We start from the raw sequence: 21,531 nt of genomic DNA, 5'->3' as shown, positions 1-21,531 counted from the left end.
AGCAAGGGAAAAAGTCACATGAAGCCAGGCCCTGAATTACTGGGATGGTCTGCTTCACCATGAGTGGGATGGGATTCCAGGTTGCTTATTCACTTAGCATCAGGACTTCTCTGGAAAAGCTGCAGGGAGGATTAATGCTCCAGACTCATTCACAGGAGAAAAGAAGGTGGGGAGCTTTTCTGTTCCCATCAGTCTCCTATATCCCAGGTCAAGTTCATATCATGGGGAGTTACCTCTCTTGCATTATCCAGCCCCTGTGACTCCTTGGGAAGCCAGATCCCATGTCCCATGATAAGGTGTTTCATCCAAGTTCCAAAGTGGAGGGCATCCAGGGGCAGATGGGTCATCATCCATGAGAGAGAAGGTCATCACTGAGGGAGCCCAAGAAGATCTACAGGAATGTCCCCGTATAGTTATCCCCTTGATCTCTTTTCCAATTCTTAGAACCTAACTTGTCAGCACAACTGTAGAAAGACCTGGATTCTCAATGTCTTGATTGTGTCAGTTCCTCAAATGTTCAGTGTGGGTGGCAGATAAAGTGAGGCTGCATATTTTGGTGAGCTGACCTTGCAGATTCCATCCAAGACAGATGGACATACTCAAATCCTGGCAGACAAAATGCAAGAAATTCCTCTTCCTTTGGCTGGCTGGGAGGGAGATCTTATCTCTCAGTTGAGGGTCTCTGAGATACTAACTTTCACCCACTGGTTTAGAAAATGTAATTTCATAAAACAGAATCAGAGTTTTTGAGCAGTCATTCTTTTTGACAAAATTAAAAGCCCCTGAGGCCATTGCATTTTGCCTGGGGGTAGGGGAGTGATATTTCCTCCCAAGAGTTCTTTAAACTTCTGCTTACAAGCAACCCCAGGAAAGTGCCTGTGAGCAGGATATGGAAGGTCCATGAATCCCTCAGGATTCCAGTGGACCAAGAGATCCATCCATTGCTCACATGCAGACGAGGACAGATGGATGGATGGATAGGGGCAGGGGATGGGCAAATGACTGGATGAGGCACCTGCTCAGTTTTGTGACTGTCCAGGAGGTGCTGTCCAGGCATCTGATGCCCTTACATGGGCAATGGAGAAAAAGCATCACTGTGGGTTTTACTGCCTTGATTCAGTCTCTCAGACATGCGTTTTCCCGTCCCTGACATCCATCCCCCACCCTTCTGGCTTGTTATCAGCTCGGTGCTGTCTCTTTGCATTAAAGTGACAAGAAGCAGCACAAAGCTGACGACAGGAGGCTAGAGCTGTAATTTGCACTGACATTCACTGGCGTTATCCACTTATTGCCTGGAAAGCCAAATAGGAGATTTGTCTGATTTTGATCCCTGGAAGAAAAATGACAACACTGCTCCACTCTTGCCCTTCAAAACAAGGCACCAGGCTGGTTCTCAGACCTGAGTTCTGGCTGGCAATGACTAGCTGCACCATGTGGGTCTTCAGCATCAGTCTTCCCTTCCTCTGAAGTGGAGTGTTCTGTCAGCCCTGAAATCTAGCAAACACTGGCCTGTGAGCTTCGGATGCTGGTGGGTACTCATGTCATTTTCTCAGCTGGTCACAACACTATTTGCAGGTTACCAGGGGGCCTTAAAGGGATCCTTGTGGGAACTAAGCACCTCGGGGAAGTCAGATCCTAGCTGAAAAATTCCTCAACAGTTCTCCTTCTGCCTCCCCAATTCCCTCTTTTTAAACACCCCCAGCTAGATGATTTATAAGTAAGGCCCAGTGCAAAATGAAAAGAGACCCTTTGTTCAAAAAAAAGCAGGAAAAAGGAACTAAATGTTAAGCTTTTGACATGGTTCTGTGATCTCTCCCTGACTTGTCATGTTTTTTGATTTCCTAGGTAATGCTGTTCTAAATATAAATATATTAATAAATACATAATCTAAATTATCAGGGTGAATTTTAGTACTGATCTTCATAGAATGCAATGCCAGTTTTAAATGCACATGGAAGAGTACTTATATTTTGGAATCATCAAAATGACACAATTTGTATTCCAGAGTTCGTACACACACACATGTACTTCATTCCCACTGGAGCAATGGAAGCACTCCATAGAACCAACAGTTCGTATTTCCCCTCTTAACTTACGGCACATCCTACCAACACTCTCTGCCTCCATCTTACTGCTGAGGAAGGAAGGACTAAAAGGAAAAGAAACTATGGTTGTCCTATTCTTTCTTTTCCTTTCATGTCACCATTTCCAGTGTAAGTGACTGATAGCCAAGGGAAGTCACATGAGTGAGAACGTGCTAGGGCTCCTCAGCCATGCTTAGAACAGAGTTGTCTTCTGCTTTCAAGGCAAGTTTTGATTGCAGGGAAGGTGGCCCCTCTGGGCTGTTGGCAGCTGTCAGTCATACGGGTGACTTGTCTCTTTGTAAGTACTTTGGATTTCACTGACACCCTTTGCATTGTGGTTCACTGGAATTTGGTGCTCATTTGGCAGCAAGGAACCTGGAGACGTATTGATGGCACATCTCTGCTCATGTGTATGCACCATTGTCTCAGTGGCTTCTCTAATAAAACACAAGTTCAAACATAAAATGATTAAAAATTTGAAAATGGGGACAGCAAAACATCCCATCAAGCATGAGGCCACTGTAAAGGTCTCATGCCCATGAAGCTGGTCATACCCATCAGAGTTGATATTTAGAGTGTTCACAATGACCAGGCACTGGTGGACTTGCTTTATATGTATTAATCACTGAATCCTCCTGACAACCAAATACAGCAGGTAAATTCCTACCCAAACTTTCAGATACGAAACTTAAAGCACTAGGATGTTGAAAGCCATAGAACATGCCACTGGTGGAAGTGAGATACAGACTAAGCAGTCTGGCCCCAGAGCCCAAACCACCTGCTTCTCAGCCTAGGTCAAGGAAAGCGTCAGGGGAGGTCATGTTTCCTTTCCCCTGTACCTGTAGTCTGACATGTACATGTCAGAGTTCGAGGTTTCTTTCCATTCAAGGGGGAATCCATAATTTTATTTCTTTTAAAAGTTAATTTTGCTTAGGTCAAGGGGCTTAGAGACATTTTTAAGGGTGATAATGAGGGATGGATCTCAGATAGGGAGATCTAGAGTTGGCTGGGTCCAAATGAGTTGAGGAAGGAAACTGGTGGGTCCAAGGAAGCCCCTTCCAGCTGCTGTTAGTCTTGAGCGTGTGGAAGTTTTGCATTGGAACCCACCCAGCTAAGCCCTGGCTCAGTCTTCCTTGTCCTTTAATAAACAGCATGCACACACACAGAGACACACATGTACACATACACACCACCACACACAATCCAGTTCCACCTCCAGGTCACCTTCTTAGGAACTGAGTGTCCCTTCACCAACCCCACATCCCATCCCCCTCTCTCAGTGTGACTCAAAAGCATTGGCCACCCATGCCTGGAGAGGTGTTGTCTGTCAGGTTCACCAGGTCAAAAGAAAAGCCCTTTCCATCCTGGACAACGCCCAGGACACTGCCCATATCAGTCATGAGGAAGCACAGCCAGGATGGAGAGGAGCAACAGTTCTGTGCTGGCATTTGGGGAGGGAGGAGAGGGAAGTGAGGGCAGTGAGGGGAGGAGGGTGGTTAAGGGAAGGGACTTGGGGAGGGCACAAGCAGGGAAGTGCAAGGACAGCTAGCCCTTGGCAAAAGGTCCCAGAAAAGGAATGGATCATCACAGTGCCCAGTGGGTTTCTATCTGTCCTGAGAGGTTCATTGTCAGTCAGTAATCAAGTCCAATTTGGTCATCTTTATAGCCACTGAAGCCAGTTACTTGTTAGCAGTAGTGCATGCTCTCTGATCAGCCATCCAAACAAGGGCAGTGTCAGATGGAAGCTGTGTCTTCCCTGTTCATCACTGAAGTTCATGGGCAGAAGTCCCAGGCTCACCTGCTGTAATGACTACTGTTCCACGGTAGATTAAAACAACAGTTTGAGGAGTTTTAATTTTTCTTGTAAATTTTCCTGCACATACAAACAAAAGACCAAAAGTTTAAATGACCCATCATTTAGGATCTTAAAAAATGAAATGATGAAGTGTATAATGTAATTCAGGATGGAGGACTCCAGAATGACTGCCCGAGCTTAAAGAAAGGACCTCTGCTAAGGGGGGTGACGGCTTAGCAGTTATTTTAATCACTCTGATAGCAGCAGTTGCAGCTTCTCATCCCGGTTATCTTTCATTTTCTCAGAACCTGGAAGACTTCCTCTGCTTCTTTCCATCTTGCTTTGAATGGTGCCTTTAGAGGAAACTTATTGCCTGACAGCAGAAGGGGACGGAGCGCCTGTCCTTCTCTGGCTTCCTCTACTGGGTTATATTGCTCTATTTTCCATCTGGGTGTATTGTTTGGAAACCAACAGGCATGAATTTGATACATAATGCACATGCCTTATCTTGTTAATGTCACACCATTGACTAAAGAAGACAAAGAAAGGGAAGCCTGCTGATGGGTTGGTTTTACATTTCACGTGATACGCTCTTGACTTCTGACAGCCCAGAGCGAACAGCAGCCACTTGGATTGTGGAAAAAATGCAGGGTTTTAGTGCATCTCAATAAGAATTCCCCAAGTGGCTATTTTGGGGTCTTTTTGTCTGGGAATTTTCTATTTTGTGGTTCTCTTTTTCCTACTCAAAATTGCTGCTGGTCCCAGGGCTTAGGGACAATAAAATTGTTGCTCCCTCTTAACATAAAAATTGGGGTCATTTGTTACAAAGCCCATTTTGTGGCCCAGGTCAAGTTCAGTAGACATAATCTGCTAAAGAACAGTGGAAAATAATGCCCTTCCCTGTGTCACATTTGACCACACTGAGTGAGGAAAGGGGACTCATGGGTGTAAGAGTATACACAACCAAAAGATTATGGTCTCCGATTTGTCTTTTTGTTTTCAGACAGGCAAATGAGATCCCAAGTGTCAGCCTGTGCTAGACCTTGAGTAGAAATTCAGCAAAAAAAAAAAAAAAAAAAAAGAGAGAGAAATATTTTTCTTCTTTTGGTTATAATTTTCTTTTAATTGAATATTTATATCTCCAGCAAAAATTTCTTACACTGTGATGATATAGCTTATGTTGGAGATAGAGGACCTCCTTCAATCCACGTTTGCTGATTTCTTGTTTCTCCTGGCTTTGACACAGGAGGGCCTGGGTGTTGAATGCCAAGCAGTTGGAAGTTGACCCCTGGCTGGCTGATCCCAGCTTTCAGTTAATCTTCGCCAACCACCCATGAGATGGGCAGCATCACTCTGCTGTATGGCCTCAGAGGACGTTCTTTTCAAGTTGGTGTGGGTTGCCACGGAAACAGGGACACCTTAATGTTAAGAATACTTTGCTCTGTAATGAAAATGGCCTCTTGCTAAAGGAAACTTAACTTGGCAGCCCTTTGAGTCATTCCCAGTTGCTGTCCCCACCCCACCCCCGCCCTACTTTCTTCCGCTTGCCTAGAGGTCTTAATTTTGATGATCTATGAGGTGTCAGCCAGAAGGTCTTGTGCTCTGCTGCAAAGCACTATAAAAAGGCAGATGTATGACGGTGTCATCCACAAATACCCTAGAAAGTTAAGTGTTAAACCAGTGTTAATAATAAATGTTTTCCTCCAAAGTAGGTTACGTATCGCCCTAGCCCCTGAAAATATTACAAATCAACAAAATCTCAGGGAGTTCAGGGACACCTAACCCTGCCATCGTCCTTAAAGGACAGTCAGAAAAGTTATTAAATGCCATTCCATCTCGTCTGCCTGAAACCCTGGGGTGAAGAAAGAACAACCCCTCCCAATACCTGAACTCAATCTCTACAAATAGGAAGTCTTGGAACCAGGAAGCCCTGGAGATGGCAGAAATGACTCTTAAAAGTCTTCCCAGGAAACACAGCCATCACCTCTGACCCAATGTTTGGCCAACAGGATTTTGAACAAGAGGAGGCAAAGAAACACCATCAGATTTGAGTCCTGCCTGACCTCCCCTTTGAAGGTCCTACCTCCATCTTTCTAACACACATCATGGCACCTGAATCACGCTTATGTTTTTCTGAAGATAACCCGCAGGTGGGGAGCCTGTTCAAAGAACCACTCACTGAGGTACATAAGAGTTTGAAGCTTACATGACAGTAACCTATGACTGTGCAAGAAAATTCCAAGTTCAAATTCTGTATTCTAGCCCCAGTAGATATAAAGTCCTGATTGCTTCTCATCTTCTATTGCTTTTCTCCCAATAGTAAAATTGGTGGCTATTGTTTTTTATTAGAAGGTTCTTCCAGGGGCAGGACAAAGAGTCAACATGATTGGGAAAATGAGCCATTGTCAAGAACTCCAAATGCCCCCCATCTCAAGCTGGCCTCCCCAGAAGCAGCCCCCAAGAGAAGATTGAAGTGAAAGTGACTCACTAGGAGGTGTTCTCAGGAAAATCCAAAGCAGAGTGGAAAGAACAGAACTGGGAAGGGAAGGAGAACAAACAAGTGATCTGATGTCAGACAGGTCCCCTGGAGAGCATCATGAGCACAGTCCCTCAAGAGACACAGGATAAGTCACATCCAAATATCCCCACTGGGGAGGAGGGAATTGGAGAATTTACATTCCTGCTGTGCTTGGGAAGCATATAATGCCCACAGGCCAAGCAACTCCAGTAGCCTCTGGTCAGACAGTTGTAGGCACCTCAAGAATGAGGTACAAGAGCACTTGAGGGGGCTGGGGTTGTGGTTCAGTGGTATAACACTTGCCTAGCATGTGTGAGGCACTGGGTTCGATTCTCAGCATCACATATAAATAAGCAAATAAAATAAAGGTCTATCAACATCTAAAAAAATTTTTTTAAAAAGAGTGTGTGATGTGCCCAGAAAGGGTGAAAGGCTCTGATGTCTGTGGACACAGGACTGACAGCATCTGCAGTACCCCTCCCCACCACAAGAAACCAAAGCAAATGAAGGAAACTTGAGTTTTCTTCCTGATTCATCTCTTTTTTCATCACTCACTCAATCACTTAAGCAAATATCGTTTGAGATCTCACTGTGTTCCAGTCATTGTGCTAAATGCTGGGATTTAAAAAGAATAAATGAAGGCAGCACTTATTTTATCCTGAGAGGTTAACAGTCTAACAGGGGAGCATGTACGCAAATGTGCTTCACCCAGGTCAAGTTTGGGCTCAACTATTTCTAACTTCTGTCCAGGTCTCTTCCAGGAAAAGCCAAAAAAAAAAAAAAAAAAAAAAAAAAACAACTCTCTGCATGATTACATAATCCAGGGGTTTATAAGCTGTGCTGCTTCATGTTCATAAAGTACCTTGAGATCCCTGGATGAAAAGCCCAACATGAGTGCAAGGTATTATTAGTATAAAAGTGGTATTTAGTAATACCAAAATAAATAAGCTGACACAGGAGCTGTGTTCTACATTTAGGGGAGTGTTCTGGGTCTCCTAGGCCCTTTATCTAAGAATCAAATGCTCTCAACAGCTATAAAACGTTCCTGCCCTGGTTTGTCTTATGACCTGAGCATTTTTCTGGCGTCAGGCTTTGGTAAGTGCCCTGCTGGTTCCAAGAAGTGTGGCTGCCGGGCAGCCTTTCAGCACCTGCCCAGGCAGAGGGGTTACTTAAGGTTATGTCCATATACTGCCTATGACCCACAGGCCTGGACCAGGAGATAGGCAAAAGGCCTGAGATGAGAAGGACAAAGGACAAAACATTATCACTCAGGGTAAAAAGGATTAAGAAGAGTGCAAGCCATCTTCATGTCCCTCCACTCCCAGGACAAAGACTTGATCAAAATGGACACCCAAGATGGGGTTGCCGATACAGGAAACTCAGTTAAATTTGAACTTCAATTAAATAATACTTTTAAAAGTATATGTATATCCAAAATATCTCAGATATCCCAAATATTTCATGAAACATGATTTGTTGCTTATCTGAAATCCAAATGTCACTGGCCATTCTATATTTTGGTTTTCTAACTCTGGCAACCTGCCCCAAGTGTTCTACCAGAAGGGCATCTCTCTTTTACTTCACTGCCAGAGTCAGAATGGGAGAACAGAAAACTATAAAGGACTCCATTTCCAGTTACATTCGAGGTTCAGAACTTCCCAGTTAAGCCACTGATCTGAAGTCAACTAAAATGGCTTTTTGAGGCCCTCCTCAACTGTTCTGAGTTGAGGAATATAGACCCCAAACTGTTGTTTAATCATCTGGAGTCCCTAATGCCAAGCAGAAAGCTGACTGGCCTGGGAAGACAATAGGCAAAGCTGACTGGCCTGGGAAGACAATAGGCAAGTATGTCCACAGGTAGGGCAAGGGAGGCAGAGAAATGACCAGGGCCTTGAATTCTAGAATTCCTTTTCTTTTCCTTAGATTTTTAGTCTGGGATGGGCTTGCTTTAAACTACAAGTTCAACCATTCTTTATTTTTCAAACTAAAACAAGAACGTAAAGCTCACCTAAAATTAAATGCCACGTAGATTTTAAAGCCACAGGGAGTCAATCATCCCCAAATCTCCCATGTGCTCAGCACCTTTTTCCTTGCATAGCACTCTACCAGCAGCTGCTACCTTTGGGTCTTGACGCAGTCTCAGGAGCAGGCAACACCAGTGGTGTTCAACCTTCTAGCAAGGGTCAGGTCAACACAAGTTAAGGCACTTGTCTGGAGCAAGGAAGGTGCCCATAAAAACCTTCATGACACTGGCTCTTCCCATTTGAGCAAGTCATTAGCAGGTAAACCTGGAGCCTGTTTCTGGATTTTAGAGCCAAGATCTGGGTATGTTGTTGAAGGATTTCAGACCCTGCCATCCTTAGTGTGCCTGGTAGAGTCCACAAATTTAATAAATCTTTATGGAACCTTACAATGTGGCAGCTGGGGACACAAACAAGGCTGCTGCCTTCATGGGGCTTTTGTTCTGGAGGGGGAAGTGCAGGCAGATAATAAACCCATAAACAAATTAGCAAGCGTAGGTCAGCTGGTGACGAGTACTCAGGAAACAGGGACCGAAGACGCAGGTGGGAGGCACTTTATGGAGGGTGAACTGAAGCTCTTCCTGGAGAGGGGATGTCTGAACAGCCAGCCTCATGACCCATTTGGGGCCCCAGATTTTAGGCAGAGCTACTGCACAGCTCTAAGATAGAACAAGGTTGGCATTTGAGGGACAGTAGGGAGGCCAACATGTCCAAAGTTGGACAAGTTGGAGAGCAGGGGGATGAAGTCCAAGCACCCAGTAGGCTTAGGCCAAGTTAAGGAGTCTGGATTTTATCTGAAGTATAATAGGGAAGTTGCTGGAAAGCAAGTCTTACCCAGGCTTAGCCCAGGGTCTCACTTTCTCCTATAAAGATCAAGAAAGAGACTATGGGCTCAAGTCACTGATGGGCAGAATACCTGGAGACCCTCAAGTAGGACACAGACCATCTCCTTGTAGAACTTTTTGTCTCTTCACCTGCCCATGGCCTCGCGCACAAAGTTTGGCTCCTGGAATTCGGGGTTTTTCCAGGATGTAGAAGTCTATCTTTCCTAAAGCTTTATATGCTTTCCCACAGAGCTACTAGATACCCAGATAAGGTATTGGGCCCTGCAGCAGTAAATTTTTTGGCCCTGAGGCCTAACACAGGCTGGGAGAGTTCAGTCTTCTCATACCTTCCTGCAAAGAAAGACAGTCCAAGCCCAGCGGAAGATGATCAGAGCTGGGCCCTGGTTCTGTGGATGAATGTTTTATATACTCAGCTCCTTGGACTGAGAAGAAGGTCAATCTAGCACTTTGCCTGGGGATGAATTAGACCAGTGGTTCTAATACTGTGGTCCCAGACCAGCAGCACAGCCCCGAGAGGGAACTTGTTAGAAATGGTAAATTAGAAACTCTGGAGGCTGCACAAGTTTTTGTGTTTGAAGATGTCCTCCGATGATTCTGGTTCTCAATGAAGTTTGAGAAGCCCTGCTTTTAAAAGAAAACTGGGCAGAGGATTAAGAAAAAAAATTTTTTTTTAATTCTGTTTTTGCTGAGACTTGGCTCTCATTGCAAAGTCAAACCGGGAGAAAAAACAGTAACCTTCAGGGGACCAGGATGTGTGTTGTCATTTCTGCCAAAAACCCAACCAACCACAGAACCTAATCTCTGAGTTCTCCATTCAACAAAACTGTGATCAAACACATGGATAATGAATAAACTTTGGCTATGTCTCCCAGTGAGTTTCCAAGTCCTGAGTTTATTCTTGGTGTACCCTGGATGCTCCTAGGACACTCATTCATGGCTCTCACTGTCTTTCTCTGCCGAAGACACAAAGATGATAAAATCCCATCTCCACCTTCACATAGTTTATATCAGGGAGAGAGGGTCCAGGGTAATAAGTCCTGCAGGAGAACTCTGGGTTGGGTGGGGGAGGAATGGAAATGGAGAGAGGAGGTCTCAGCCAGACCTGGAGGAACAGAGACAGGAGAGCGTGGCCAGGGTTGATCTGGTTCAACTAGTCTCATATTTGAGTCAAATCATGGCACAGTCAGATGGGAAAACTGGAATTCATTTCCCCACCTGCTCCCTGATAGCAGAGCCCCCATTGCCCTTGTGGACCACAGAGTGTGCTTGGGAGGTGGAAGGGCAGGAAGGGGCACCATTGGCAGGCCACTCCCCAGTTCCTTTTTCTCATCAGGGTTCTCACTAGCAAGACGATTGGCTGGCTCTAAAGCCTCGCATCCCATTCTCAATGCTACCACTCCAATAGACACTCCCAAACCTCGCTTCCAGCCCGGATTTTTATCCATTTGAAAGTAAGGCAGAACCAGGACTAAATCCTTGCCACTTCAGTCCTTAGCATCAAGGCCTCCTGGTTCCACTCATGCCCGTGGCATGGCCAGCTGTGATAATTCACTCATTCAAAACTATTATGCTAGGCCCTGACCCAAATGCCCCTCCTTGTCATCCTGTCACTGATGGTTAATAATTAAGCACCAACTTTTGGCCTCACTAGTAATCAACATGGTGACAATGAACTACTATTTTTCACCTACAAATCAGCAGTTGCTTTGTTCTAAAGAGAATACTTAGTGGCAGTGGGGAGTTTGTGAGTTGAGCACCTTCAACACTATCATTAGGAACAGAAATGGGAACATCCTTTCTATAAAGCAGTTCACAGATAAGTATCAAAATCTGCTTAAATGATGTATCAAAGTGCATTCTACTGTCTTGTATAACTAATTAAAACAAATTTAAAAATTAAAAAACTTATGAGCCCACAAACTTCATCTAGAAGTTTATTTTAAGGAAATTATTAGACAAGTATTTATGCTAGCTATGACTTATTATGAATATACCATGTGCCCTGCACAGAATACATAAAATGATCTGCCATTTCAGCAAAACTTTGTTTTTTAGTAGAAAATTATAAACAAGTTATATTCACAATAACAGAATATTTAAACAACTTAGAATTAGTCTATGGAACATAATACTATGCATTAAAAACTATGTCTTTAAGAATTTTAAGTGCCACAGGGAAAGTTCTTATATATACACTCTGATTCTAACTTATAAGTGACACAAAAGTAAATATATATGCATTAAGATAACAAAGAGATGTAAATAAAAATACTAGCAGGTAGTACAATATTTTTAATGCCTTCTGCATTTTCTTTTTTTTTACAATAGGTATGTATCCTTTAATAATGAAAAAAATTATATAAAAATTAAAATGCACACGCACACAGGTGTTACTCCTCCCCTGACCTTATGACCTCAGGAACTCCTTATCTCATTCTTCCTTCAGACAGCTGCCTTCTCGTCCAGCCCTGCTGAGTCACCCACCTCATCTGAGATTTTTATTTTCTCTGTGTCAAGGGGGTATAATAATCCTGGCCTCTCTACCTCGTAAGGCAGTTGTATATTGCAGACACCTTCTGCTTATAAAACCCCAGGTGAATGCTAATGACTATTATTACTAATAGATGAATGCTTTCTGGGAGAGGTGACTCATGGTGCCTGTGACATCACCAGTGAGGCTCACAAAGGAAGGAATGGTCTCCTGGGACAGGATTTGACATGAAGACTCTTCTTCCCAGAAACCTGCCTTGTGTCGATTTCCAAGAGAGACTGGAAGGTGGAGTTGTGCCCTGAGCTATTGCTGCGACCAAACAACTCACACCCTCGCAGCACGTCACTGAGCATTTGCTTCTGGCATACACGTTGCCGGTCAGCTGGGGTTCAGCCCCTCCTGGTGGGATCAGCCCGGCTGGGCTCCAGGCTGCTGTTCTGGCCCAGGTCTGGACCACATGCCTCTCATCCTCTCAGGACCAGCGAGCTTGCTGGGGCTTGCTCTTCTCATGGCCATGGCAGAGGTTCAACAGGACCCACGCAGTCGCACAAGCACATCTCATGCTTCTTTGTGCATCACTTCTGCTGGTATCCCATGGCTAAGCCCAAAGTCAAGGAACAGTGACATATCCTCCTTCCAAGGTTGTAGGAGGGTCTTCAAACTCTCACAGAAAAGGGCATGGATGCAGAAAAAAAGTTGAAGAATGGAGGCCAGCAATTCAACCGAGCAAAGAGGGCTGGCCATAAAGCTATCCAATTGTCCAGACCAAAGGAAAGGAGAGAAAAGATGGACAGGAGTATGGCTACAACCTGCAGGAGTCAGCTGGGAAATGCGTCTGTGCCTTCATTCACTCACGCGACCAAGAGACATTTATTGGAGGGTCAGTCTTGGAGCCTGGTGAGGCTCTGAGCTGGGACACCACAAAGGTGAGGGTGAAAGCAAGACTCCATTCTCTTGAGTTATTTACCTTAAATGCTTTATTTTCAAACCTGAAGCCCATAGCCTTACTTTCAATGCACTTTAATTTGCAGCTTTCTCGTCTCTTGTGTTGCTATGGTTTTAAAAGGTCACATGTATTTTTATAATCTCAAGACCATATCTCAAGCTCTTCTCCTATGTGTAAACATCATTATAATCGGAATTCACCCTGAGCTGGAAAAACGGATGTGTCTCTAGTCTGGTCTACATCAGATGGTGCAGCCTATGGCCTGGGAGGGTGAGTTGGATGGGTGTATGGACCAACAGGCCAGGAAAACACCTGAGGAAGGCCAGGGGTGGGGGCTTCTATAAATGTGCCACACAGGGTTAGCTGCGGAGTTGCCTCTGCAGAGGCGGCAGACATGTAAGGTTGCAGACACAGATTATTCTTAGTCAGAAGTGGATGATGCAGAACAACTGCAAAACAGGAGTATATTTTTTTCTTTCCAAAATAAAACAATGTATAAAAAAACACCTAGTGTAGAATTCTGCTAAATAATGGCAAAGCTAATACAGATGACCCTCCTAGCAAGAGCTCATTGTACTCGTACAATGGTACAATGGTCAAGGATTGAACCCCAGTCTAATCCTGAGTGGAAAAAACATCACAGGACATATCCTAAAATGCCTGACCTCAAAACTATGAGGGTCATCCAAACTGAGGAAAGTTGGAGAGACTGTCAGGACCTACAAGAAATATGACAACTAGATGTCATGTAATATCATGGGTAGAATCCTGGAACAGAAAAAAGACATCAGGTAAAAACTAAAGAAATCCTAATGAACTGTGGACTTCAGTTAATAATAACATTGCTTCATTAACGGTAACAAATGTGCTACAGTAACATAAGGTGTCTTAATTAGGATAAACTGGGTATGGAGTACACTGGAACTCTCAGTACTATGTTCATAATTCTCTGTAAATCTGATCTAAAAAAATAAAGTCTATTTTTGAAAGCCAAGTCAAGGGTCAAGAGTACAGACTTGGGAGCCAGGCTGCCTGGAATTCAGTCTTAGCTCTTCCTCACTGGCAGTGTGACCTGGGGGGGTCAAGTCACTTGGCTCTTCTGTGCTTGGGTTTCTTCACAGGGAAGAATCATACAACCTACCTCTGATGATCATGGGGACTCAGTGAATTACAATTTGTCAAGTTCTGCAAGAGTGCCTGGCACCTGATAAATATGACCCATGCTTATTTCATATATAAATAAAACTAAAGATATGTGCTCACCTCAAATTATCCTATAAATCAGGAGGAAAGGTTGCAAACTTAGCCTGTTTGTCTTTGCTGCCTGTGCTTCCTCCTCAAGTTTTCCATTCTCTGCCAAGGTCAGAGGGAAAGACCCAGCCTGCAAACTTCTCACCAGAGGAGATATTAGCACAAGTGAATGCACCTCCTCTGCTCCTCCCAACCTCTTCCTTCTTCCCCCAGAAGTATCCTACTCGATCTAGGACCAAGCAATTCCATGGACATCTCTAATCCCACCATCATCCCTCAGATGCATGACCCCAGACCGTTCAGTGCCTATGCTGTCTGCACTTGACCCTCTCTTAGCTCAAGCCCTTGGTCAGGAAGAGAGCGCCACCACCCAACAGGATGCTCAGGAAATGCGTATGTTCCTTATGACTCAGGAAGAGGTCTCCCTAAAGAATAATCCTGAACTTTGTCCAAGTGGCAGAAAGCTTGCCATGGGTCATCTTCCTGAGAGTATCTGAAAAAGGAAAAAAAAAAAAAAAAAAAAAAAAAAAAAAATCCATAGCAGAACCAGACTAGCACATCTGCTACTTCCTTCAGTCAAGACCTTGACCTCTGGGTATTTCCTGTTTCCACTCATGTCACACTCCCTCTTCAGGGTTGCTAGTAAAACAAAAGTCAAACACCTCAAGGATGAGGCAGGGACTACAGATCATAGGCTACAGGATAAGGCCAAGTCTCCTAGTTCCTCAGTGGGTTTCCCACTTCTTTCTTCCAAAGAGCCTATTTCTTGTCAAGAATCCTGAAATGCTAATGAAGGTCATTCTTGTGACCCTTGTTTTGCAGGCGGGGAAACCAAATTTTAGGAGACAAAAGGGAAGAGATTTGGAGAGTGTTCCTTGCTTGGAGAAGGGGTTGCATTTCTTCATCCACCTTCTGTCTGGGGTGAGCTTGTTGGCTTTGCTTATTTTCCATCATGCCGGTACCTGGCAATGACTGACATAGACCACACGCCTAATAATAATTTGAGTTTTATTAGCACCCAGCATTCAAGGGCCTCTGGGGATTTGGCAAAAGGCAATTTATGAAATCATTTGCTTGTTGCAAACAGACCTTCATATATCTGCTCAGGGTGGCCGGCGAAGGGAAGAGAATGTGGGCTGGGAATATGTATGTGTACAGCAGTCACACGTCTGGCTTCTCCTCCTCTTAATTTTTTATATAGAGATTTCTAAGACCATGGCTCACTCGCACGAGGTTGATATTTAAGATTTATAGCAGCTAGTATGGCTCTGGTATCAACCAATCTTAGCCAGATACCCAATCAGAGCCCCCACTCCCCAAACCCAGCTGGCCTGTTGGCATTGCCCCTTAAGTTATAAGATTTACAGAAAGATCTGGGGAGTTCTGGGAAAGGGTACAGGTGGTCAGGGTATTGGCATGATGACTGTGCCAAATAATTCAGCATTTATCTAGCAGACTATTAACTCAGAATCACACATATTCTGCATTTCTAGAAAGTGCAGAGTCATAGCACAAGGCTGAACACAGACTTGTCTCTAAGCAGTCATAGCAGGTGACTGTAACAGGCTGAGGAGTAGAGGTGATTGGTTTGGGGAGACTTCAGGATTTCATTTTATTGCCTCTCACCTCCCCTCTGGTCCACTGGAGCTGGTCAGGTAGGCCAGTGAGTGGTTACCTGAAACAGACAAATGTAGGAAGAACAAGAGAGGAGGTAGAAGTCACATATCACACAGCCTGAGACCATGAGAGCTAGGAAGCCCAAGAAGGCCCCAAGTCCAGAGGGTGAATGTCCTTTGGAAATCAGACTTCAGAGACAGGACAAAACATGGCAGTTGCCAGTGGAGAGCCCAGGACAAGAGGGTAGGAAAAACCAGAGCAGCACCAGGCAAGTGAATCCACAACCATTGCCTCAAAATCTCCGCCAGGGTTTTCCCTGGGATGCTTGGCTGTGATTAAGAGTGCAGGGTGGGGTGCAGTTACTCAGAACTCATCAGCTCTCAGCATCTCCTTGTGAAAATACTTCCCAAATGTGCAAAGCTTCTAGAGCAAGTTCTGTCCAGGAAAGATGTTCCAATGCCAAAGCTCATGCTTCAAAAAGACCTTCATCATGTAAAGGGCTTCCTTCTCCTGGGAAAAGCAAGATTTGGGGGACTGAAATTTTCCATCCCAGAATCCTGGTGCTCTTGGGCTTTGGCTCAGAGCAGGGTAGCTCAGACACTTTTGCTGGTGCAGTGATTTTAACAGTCATTTTAAATTTAAAACAGGTCTCCAAGGCCACTGATGGAATACCAGGATTCTCCTGATGGATGCAAATTGCTCTCCAAACATGTAAATTCTTTCTTTGCTCTTTTAATGTATGCCACACAATTCTCCCAACAGTCATTTACATGGAGAACTAAGTGCGTCTTACTAGTAACATATTAAGAGAATCATTATGAATGACTGAGTTTAGTGCTTATGAGCTAAAGGAGTGTGTGACCTGAATACTTTATTTTGGTGTTCTACTGCAAATTCTGTCATCCATACAAACATGTTCCTCTATGGTGGGTTGGAATGCCCACACTAGGAGGAAGCAAGTTTTGTTCTATCTTTCATCAGCTGCTGCTGCTGTATTACCCCAGATAGTTAATTGCAGATTGTCTGATCTCCCTAACCATGGTTAGTATTCTATACTTACCTCATCAGTATGAAGGCCCTATAATTTTCTAATAACTTGAAAGTTACACATACATTGTGGTTCAAGTAGGAATCGTTAATATCTCTAATGCAGAAGCAAATGTTTAATACCATCCCTTCCCATAAGAAAAGGCTCGGTCATATAGCGACACTTGGTTATTTTAAGCATCTCATCTTTTTTCCTTTGGAAAGTGTGAAAGGGTAGAATAGGTAGACAATGAGGTCTTTTGCCCCATTCAAGTGGATTCAAGTTAAAAATAGTTGGAGGGTTATTGCTCTCCTTGGAGAAAGTTTTTTAAGTGTAATATTATTGTTTGAATAGATAATAAATTCCTGTGATACCACAGTCAAAATAATAAAGAATAATTGAGAAGTCTTGCTGCCACTGCTTCCCCAGTCTATTTGGGTCTGACACTCCATTCCCTGAAGGTCACCACTTTATTACTTTTCTAAAGATTGTTCCAGTGTTCTTTAATACAAGTAGAAATATTTGTATTTAAATATTTCATGAATGCATAAAGCTCCCCTGACTGCACATTAGAAGGTAAAGTTAAATAAGGCGGATAAATTCAGACATGACTGCAAAATACTGAAATTGCACCTGAAGTCTATCTTCCTATGACCATCAGAAACACTGGCATTTCTCTCTATACCAGTTCTTTGAAAAAGGAGGATATAGAATTTTCTTCCATCTCGTGGCTCTATGTAGACAACTTCACAAGGGTCTCTGATGAAGGTATACTTTTTGTTCCACACTCCACCCCCACCTCCGATGAGCTCGCTTGTCGAGGGTCCCCTCACATCCTTCAGGGAGGGCAAGGGAACTTTATAGTGCTTCAGTATTCAAGGAGGAGGTGGCTGGCTCATTCAAATCAAGGTCACTTCCAACTGGAAATTGTCTTTAAAAATGGGTCTCATGGTGGAGAAACTTGATACCAAAGGATGTCCCAAATGTGTAATGCTCAAGATATTTAAGGGGCACTTACTATGTGCCAGGTGTTATGGCAGGTGCTAGGTAGAAAGTGGACAGGACATGGTTGTTGCCCTCATAGACCTCACACCCTTGTGGGGAGACCTATGACACACAGAAATAAAGGTCACAAGACTTTTCTCTCCAGGATGAGAGCTCAGAGAAGGCTTTGTGGTGTAGGTTTCATCAAAGCTGAGACTAGAGAGGCAAGAAGGACTGAACCAGCTGGTAAGAGGGGCTCTGAGGTGGCATTATGGCACAAAGATCTTGAGCTGAGCAAGTCATGGCTTAACCCTTCTTTCCAGCTGCCTTTCCAACTGGGACTTCCTTAAAAAAATTCTGGTGCCACAAGAGTGACTTTAATGGAGTGCTGGTAGCAGTCAGAGCTGGGGCTTCTCAGGAGTGGGCAGAGGGATACACCCCCTGCCATCTCAACACAGGGACACAAACCTGATCCAGCAAGGTCAGGGAAGAGTATGGGGAAAAGTACAGAAAATGGAATGCCTCCCTTTCAGGACCCTCATATTCTTTATAGACTCCACGTCACACATTTGCTTTGGAAACAGAAAAGCTCATGGCAATGGGAACTTTCAAGGAAAAGTCTCAAAATTTTAGAATTTGAATCCAACTGATTCACCACAGATAACAACAGATGGCACACTCCAAACGGGATGACCTGGGGAGGGGTCATTTACAAAAAAGAGGGTTGAGGGGGCACAACCTCTAGTGCAGTAGCTGTGGTCACTCCCCAAAGGCCCAAAGACAGGAGATTAGGGAGACATGCAGCACAGCTGGTTCTTGAATGTCTAGAACACAGACTTTGGGCTTTAGAGAGGTAGACAGCCTGGAGTTGGGTGTAAATAGCAAGGGAAAAGATGGAAATTCCATAAGATTAACTCCCTCTGAGTTGATCTTATAGAAGTGAACCTTGTAGATAATAATCAGTAACAGGCTTCATTAACCTTGAATTTTCATTGACCTTCATTAATCTGTATCAGTCAGCACCTGCCTTAATAATGATATTTAATACACTATCCCCTCCCAATCAACATCTATCAACAAATGAGCATTTAGTCTCATGTTCATGGACCAGAAAGTTAATTTCAGCTTCACTGACTTAGGTTGGGCTTGACTGGTGACTTTATTTCATAATGTAGATTGACTGGGATTGACTCTCCCCTGTAGAATAGCTTCAGGTTGGTTCCACTCGTGTTTGTTCTGTGACCCTGGCAGAAAGGGCAATGATTATTTGAGCCATGTTTTCTTCATGGTTGATGCAGAAGGTGCAATAGTCCAAGTCAAATTGTACAGCCACATCAAAGTCCTAAGCTCACTGCATATCTACTCATATTCCATTGACAGAAATAGTTTCATGGGGTTAAGTTCCACATCCAGGGGGTGGCAGGGTACGCTCTACCCATAATAGGAGGGTACCACACAATTAACTGGCAAAGATATACAGTGAAGAATTGAGTTTGGTAATCCAATTTATAACAGCCCTGCAATCCTCACATAGCAACCAAGCATCTGGATCAGTGGTTTGAAATGAATGTAAGGGGAGCAGTCTGGATTGGTACTTAGTGAGCTCTGGCTGGGTCTAGAATTTGAGGACTGGAAAGGGACCTTCACATATTCAAGCATCCATTCATCCCACGTGTTTATTGGGCAGTTACTATGTTCTCGGCAGATATCAAAAGCAGAACTCAAGAGTCTGGGAGAAACAGGTGTTAACCAAATAATCACATAATAAGGGACTGGTTGAATAAATTAGAGTAGATCCACATGTTAAAGCAAAGTTAAGTAAAACCCCTGTAACTTAACATTTCTTCCCTTAAAATATATACATACATATACTGAAGCTCTATCCACTGAAAAGTCATGATGGGGATAAGCACACCCGGTGCTCCAATTGTAATCTCTAAACACCATTTCCCAATGCAAGAGTCAGAGTTCTGGGATAAATGACTAATTCCATGAGTGAAATGTACAAGATGAGCCCAGGTCATCAAAGGCCAGAAAGTCATTGTATGTCAGAAAGGAAACTCTGAAAGTCTCCTGAGGCCACATTAAAGGGACCCAAATGTTTCCACTCCAGAATATGGAGACATTTTAGCAGCAGCAGCAACAAAAACAAAATAATAATAATAATAATGAGGAGAATCTCCACTATCAAATGCAGAAGGAATGAATGATAGAATTCTGTTAGAAATACTTAATGAAGTAAAGGACTTAGACTGCAGTTCCTAGAGAATGTTGAAAACCTTAGGAGGAATGTTGATGGGAGACCTTATACCAGAGTAGTGAGGCTGCCACTGTAAACACACTGATCTGTCACCCGTGAGCTCCCCGGACTTGAGTGCTTCCTGAAGTGACAATGTGAAATACACGGCACCAACTATGGCACATCCTTGCCTTGGAGAAATTGATCCTGAATCTAATGAAGAGTCTAGATCTCTCACTACTTTGTAGAAAATACAGAGGACTGAAGAACAAAATAAGGGAAATGATACATAAGCCATCCGCCCAATCTGGAATGTGGGACATTCGACAAGACAGGTGACCTGGTTTCTTCAACAAATCAATGGCATAGAAAATAAAACAAAAAGGGAACGGGAAACTTTTGTTTTATATGTATTTAAGGTGTTCATTACACACACACATGGGTGTGCATATGGACTTTTTATTTTGTTGATTGTTTCCTTGGCTGTTCAGAAGCCTTGTCATTAGATGTAGTCAGGGTTGGGAACTGTTCAAAAATAGCAGAGACATAACAGAGATGATAATTGAATGAAATGTCTGAACCTTGTTTGGATCTTGCCTTGGAGAAAAACAACCTAAAGAGGCATCTTTAAGAGAACTAATCTGATATTGAGGGGTAATTGCTAATTAATCTGATACTGAGGAGTAATTGTTAATTTTATTTGGGTGGATAATAGCATGGTGGTTGCATTTCTAAAAAGTCCTTATCAATTACGGAAGCACGTGTGGGTGAAATGACAGGATGTCTGGGAGCAGCAGGGTCAGGGAGTGGTGGAGGACAGCATTATCTGTTAGAGCTGGGTGATGAGCGCCTGAGTTTTTATTATGCTTTTCTGTCTATATTATGTGCTTTTAAAGTTTTCATGATAAAACATTAGAAAGTAGCACATAACCACATGACCACGGACTCTGTGAAGTGTGAGATCAGATATTCCCAGGGCAGCTGTTGTAAGCATCTGTTGGGCTTACCCGTAGTTGGGATGGACCCTTCCAGGCAGGCTTTCATCCGGCTTCCAGAATGAGTCCTGTCTTTCTCTGATTCACAGCATGGGATACCAACTACAGACTGCTCAGGACCCCACCACCACATAGGCTTCTGCACAGCAAAGGAAACAATCAGTGCAATGACTTGGACAAAAGATTTGCAAACTAAAGATATGTTAAAGAATTAAGGGCTGGGGAGATAGCTCAGCTGGTAGAGCGCTTGCCTCGCAAGCACAAGGCCCTGAGTTCAATCCCCAGTACCGCAAAAAAAAAAAAAAAAAAGAATTAATATCCAAAATATATAAAGAGCTCATATAACTCAATAGCAAAACAGAGCATTTAAAAATAGGATTAGGACCGGAATAGACATTTTCCCTAATGAACATACAAAGGGTCAGCAGGTACTTGAGAAGATAGGTATATCACTATGAGGAACTCACAAGTGTAGGTAAGGTAATGCCTATAGGGGACAATAAGCACAAGTACCTTGTTTCAAAGGTCCATAAACAGACTGCGCAAGTGACAAGGACTCCTTCATGACAGCTGATGGCTTAGCGAACTGGGCTGGGGATTCTATTGTGATGCCTTCCACAGCACTCAGTGGACAGCTTTGCCCTCCTTAGAGTCTAAATAAAGATGTTTTGCAGGATTAAATAAATGCCTGACCAAAGAACAGAGACCATAACAGCAC

This window comes from Sciurus carolinensis, chromosome 17 (genome assembly GCF_902686445.1).
Source record: "Sciurus carolinensis chromosome 17, mSciCar1.2, whole genome shotgun sequence".
Lineage (NCBI taxonomy): Eukaryota > Metazoa > Chordata > Mammalia > Rodentia > Sciuridae > Sciurus > Sciurus carolinensis.
The sequence above is the reverse complement of the archived record's forward strand: the minus strand, read 5'-3'. Positions refer to the sequence as shown.